We start from the raw sequence: 5,662 nt of genomic DNA, 5'->3' as shown, positions 1-5,662 counted from the left end.
GGCATGTCTTTGCTCAAGTTCCTGTATGTGTATTAGTTCAAAGAGGAAGCTTTTGTAGTATGCAAAACAGGTTGATGCATGGAAATTTCTTTTTGTGGTATGTGTTCAGTGTATCACTTCTTGGTAGATGTAAAGGACAAAGATACAGACCCTCTGCGGGCGAGTGCTTTAAATAAACAAAATTGCCACTGAAGTCATAGATGAATTCACTCAATAAAGAACCAAAGTGTCTGACCTTCTGTATTTTTAGAAATCCTCACAGTTGTTTGTTTGGCTGTGCCACAGATGTGTCATGCATTCCTCAATAAGAAACACTAAAGCACAAAGCTATTACTGTAGCTGGAGGTGAGCATTTGTTGAAGTAATGTGTAATCAGAGTTACAAAAATCAGAAGCTAAGAGAACATTTTTGCTTATTGGACTTTTCTTCACTAAACAGATAAAAGACAATATAACAACCCAGCAAAGAAGGGAGATGGAGGCAACACTCCAATAATTTTCTTTTTTCCTTTAGCATCAGTAATGAATGCGTGCGCTGTGGGCTAGAAAGGTAAAACGTACCTTAAGAGCAAGATTGTGAAACCAGTTATCAGACATCCTGGTTGAACTGCACAACAGATGAACTAATGCTGCAATCCATATTGACTTTGTTTGTGACCACCACAATTTGGTCCAGAAATATTACTGTGCTCCATAGTTAGCTGCATGGTAATGCAATGGATTCTAATATTTTGCAGTTGCTATCTGCAGTACCCACATGATCTGGCTTTATCTGTTTTTCTTCCCTCCTGCCTCTTTTGTACACAAACACACCTGGTATCATCCACAAAGTATGAACTCTTAAAAAAAAAAAAAAAAAAAAAAAGGCAAAGGAAAAACCAAAACAAAACCTGCAGTATTAATACCCTTACTTAGCCATAGCAGTTGGTGGGCCTGTTAGTAGGATTTAATTTTGTTACTGCTTCTGCTCTGTGAGCTGCTTCTCTTTAGCTCTGACAGCTAAAATTAAGGACTACCTCAATCCTTCCTCCAGAGCAACCTCAAATATAGTTAGTCTGAGTGTGGAAGAATAATATTCTGCTTTTATTGCTGCTTTACAAAGACAGTTAATAGATCTAACATAATGTGCTATCTTGCATAGTTATCTACAAGTGAGCGTATCAGAAACATACCTTCATTTACAGCTTACTGCACATGGCCCTTTAACTTCTGATACGCAGGGAGTTGCTCACTTCAAAATTTTCTGTGATATGCCTTGGCCTTTGCTCTGTGGCAAGTCCAAGCAGCTAGGCTGCCTGAAAAACCATCATAATTTGTTCAATCTAGGTTATATTTAAAGCAATTACCTAAGCAGAAAGCAACCAGTGTGTGTCACTGGTTGGGCAATGTTCGTTTCCAGTTCAAGGTGTGTGTCCTTTGCAGCAGCTTAGAAAATACAGAATTGCTTAAGAGCTTGAAGAAATGAAAGAAGGCTTTACTGGAAGGAAGTTGTGGTTCTGAGTTCTTCAGCTTCTTGTCATCTGTATTTTTCTCTCTGTGAAGCCTCTTTAACTAGATCAAAATACATTATACTAGCAGTTGCAGCAGGGTAAATACAATGATATTCTACATTTATAATTGTATTATCTGCCGATTTTGAAACAAAATTGCTTCCCTCAGCATATGTTTTTGATTGAAAGTGTCATCAGATCTTTATAAAAAAGCAGACAGTCAGGGATGTTTCTGATGGAAGCATATGTCATCCTGGAAACATTAATTCAGCACCCCAAAGAACCAATACTTACTTTCATAGAAATAAAGCGCCTGCATGACAACTTACATTGTTTAGATTAATGGATAGTATTTGTTCTAATTACATTTCAGATACCTGTCACCACACCTGATTTCCACTCACATAATGTTTTATTATATACTTGGAACTGGAGGGAGGCATTTGAGTGTGTATTCCGTGATATGTACCTGTACCTGCCTTTAAAACGCATCTTAAGTCCTTCCCGGTAGTTGATTAGCAAACCTGTGCTAATTTGTGCATTTCTTTATTGCATCCATGATAAAGTTTAATCCCCTGTGTTATCCTTAGAAAAAATTAAGACGTGTCTTTTTTTAACTTACTAATAAGATACTTTAAAAATTTGCGAGAAAAATCTATTTCTTTGACATACCGAAGTCCCGACGGTTGTACTCAGCACACAGCTCCTTTTATTAAAGCTGGGAGTAGTGCGCCATCTGCTGGTACCCTCGGGAAAGACCTTGAAGGTTGACCGGTCAGAGGAGTTTGTGCCATTTTTTTGTCAGACTTATTCTTAAGGTAGGCTTGGAAAAAGCAGCACGTGAAACCTATAAAAAATGAAGAGCAATTGTATGCTAGGTTCAAATATGAATCATCATCTTAACTATGAAAATGGGGGTTTATGGTGTTTCTCGCAAAAATTCTATTTGAATTTAAAAGGCCAGTTACTAGACTTAAATATTTTTATACATCTACATCTCATCAATGTATTTAGGGATTTATTAGATAAATTTTTGGGGTGGGTGTGTTTTGAGAAAAAGAAATAGGCAGAGTGCAGGGACTTGGGTGTTCTTGATGCACCCGAGACAAAAGCAGACTTTTTTTGTCTGCTTGCCATCTGGCTGCTTTTATTTATTCATCAGCTGAATCGAAAATCCCTGTGTATATCAATACTGAGTTTAATGTGAAACACACCCTGGACAGACGGCATTAACCTCATGTACTGACCGTCACAGTCCTGGAAAAACAACTTAGCCTTTCACCAGGTATTATAATAAGGAAATCATAAAGCAGGCATCACATGGATAAAATTATGCTTGTGTTTATGAAATGGCGCGCTTTTTTTTCTACAGAAATTGATGCCATAAAAGGTGTAAATGCTTCATAGCTGTAATAAAAGCAATTAAGTTCTTTTCCTGTACATTTAGCACTGATCGTTTTCAAACTGTGTGATACTCAGAGAAAAAAGCAGAATACAATGGAGAAAAGGAAAATAAGAGATGAAAAAGTAAAAATACTGATTTGGGTATTGTTATTTTACTGCTGTAAACATAGAAGACGGGCACGCATGCATTGTAAGAGCAGATTGCTGTGGCTGCTGCACAGCAATAAATGGGAAGGATCAGTATTTGTTCTAGCAGCTTCCAAAGTTGTGTCAGGTATTTCACAGAACGAAAGAGCCTGTATGGTCCTTCCTAGAGCATTCAGCCATGGAAAATGGGATGAGAAAAGTAGAACAGAAAGGGATTTGCCAGCTCCAGAGCACAGAGAGTGTCTGTAAGCGCCCAGCATGGTTTGTTACAGAGGGGGAGGATGCGGTGAGGCTGGAAAGGGGGTTAAGGGTGGGGAAGGTGTTTTGTTTTTTTAAGGTAGAAAGAGAATCTAGAGGTTTTCAGATTAGATCTTCCTTGTGAGTTAGTAACTTGGTGGCTAGAAGATTTTTCTCATCTAGAGATCAAAGAGGAAAAGGACTTTGGTCAAGCATGTATGTGAATATAACAGGCCTTGCAGGTTGTTTGGGGTATTTCACACCCAGTGCTGTGTGAGAAGCTCCTCGTAACCATGTAGGCAGCAGGTACACAGGGTGCAAGCTGGACATTATTAGTGAAACTGTAGAGAGGGTAAAGCATTGCAAGGAAAAAAAGTGAGAGAAGCAGAGAGCAGTGGTGCAATGCAAAGTGCTGATGAAACATGAGATTTGAGCTAAATGTGCTGACTCCTGAACAACTGAATGTGCTTGGAGCAACCAGCAAGAAGAAAAGAGCTAGGCATTTTGAATGGATAGAGGGAAATGCTGGGGATTTGCAGCAGGTTGTCCCCTCCCCTTGAGAACTCGGGAACTTCTCTGGCAACGGACTAGCTAATTGGAGTCTAGGAAGCTGCTGCAGCATGTATCATGTCTAATTACCCAACAACCTATCTTCATTTATGATACTCTTGTATCTGCAGAGAGAAATAATACTTAATGGCCCTGTACAATGCAGCATCAGTGCAGCATCCTCATGAGATTCTGCCAAAATACCTGAACAAAAGACCTAGTGCTCATTAGTTCGTGGGTGTCATTTGGATTTTTTGATTTGATGTCAGAAAACTACTTTTAAATGCCATCCTACTGCTTTTCTCAGTCATTCTGCCAACTGGGAGTGATTCTGCAAGAAATAGCAGATATGTACAGTAGTAAAATAATCAAAGACCAGATTCAGTGTGATGTTTTAAGTGGTGATTCCACTGCTGTAGAAGGAAATGCTGCCAGTATTTAAAAGACTAAATGTCAACACAATTTACAAAAAATAAAACAAAAAAAAATCAAGCAACCAAAAAAAAAATCAAAACTAACAAACCAAAACCCCACAGAATTAAGCAGGGACATATTCAGAAATACAATAGGTTTCTGTTAATTTTCTTCTTGAGATGAGAACATTTCAGAATAGAAGAGTGAGATCTGAGGGTCTGCAGTCTACTTGGTATAAAAATGCTTTATTTACTCATATGAGTAGGTTGTCATCAAAGCTGTGTACCTGCTTCAGGAAAGGATGGGTGACAATCCACAGATTAAGAAAGGAAAAATGTCTGCCCAGTGTAGACTGTTAGAGGTGGCGGAATTTTCACAGGATTTCAGCTGTTCAGTCAGCAATGGCAATGCAGCACAACTCTGGAAAACAGGGATACTAGTTGTGGAAACCTGCTTGAACCTTATGAGTCTCTTGGTTAGAGTGAAATGCCATTTAGGTAAATGCATTTTCATTTCAAGCAGAGGGTTTTGTAGAAAGAAAACAGTGTAAGTAATGTAAATGAGCTCAGGCACATGAAATAATCTGGATGTGCTGGAGAACTGCTTGGGAAGACATTAGGCTTTATTTATACTAAGGCCCCTTTCCTCTAAGCTGATAGTGAAAATGACCTTGCAATGTCTGTAAAAATAGCTTTTCTTTTATAGGCACTTACACTTCCAGAGTATTGTTATTGTGTATTAGCTCATAAATTCCTGGGTTTTCTCAGTATTTCTCTATCCTTATAAGTAAGTGTACTAATTATTTCTACTGGGCTATTTTTATAGTTCTGTTGTGCTCATTTATTCCATCACTTGGAGTATTGTAAGTGATAATACGTGTACTCCTTTTGATGTTAATAGCAGATTCAGAAGATTGCTGGATTCTTACATTAAACATAGCAGTGCTAGACAACCTGTGCCCTGAATAATTCATAAAGACTAAGAAAAGGATTAGTGGTGGGCCACACAGATACAAATGTCCATGTGAGTTTAGTTACGTTAAAACAAGGAATGTATGCTTCAAAGTCTCCCTGAGCATTGATTCTTTTATTCTTCATTCTCATTTCTTCTTCTGTTGCTTTTTCTCTGAACTCCTTCCAGTCTACAGACCTTGATAACAAGGGCCCCTCAAGGGTGAATGTAGCATTTCAAGAATGTTTTGCCAGTTGCTTTATGGCTGATCCTTCACCATACTTTGTGAGCCTGTATTTTATAAAGTGCAAGTACCGCACGGGAAATAACAAGACTTAAATTGTTCAGACTAAAGAGGGAGACATAGGTCATTCTATATATAGCATCTCCAAACTGAGTTAAGCTTGAGTGATCAGACATTTCAAAAAAACAGCTGCTGTAAGAATCAAAGATGATGACAAGAGACAGAAG

This window comes from Falco cherrug, chromosome 7 (assembly GCF_023634085.1).
Source record: "Falco cherrug isolate bFalChe1 chromosome 7, bFalChe1.pri, whole genome shotgun sequence".
NCBI classification, from domain to species: domain Eukaryota; kingdom Metazoa; phylum Chordata; class Aves; order Falconiformes; family Falconidae; genus Falco; species Falco cherrug.
This window is presented reverse-complemented; position numbering follows the sequence as displayed.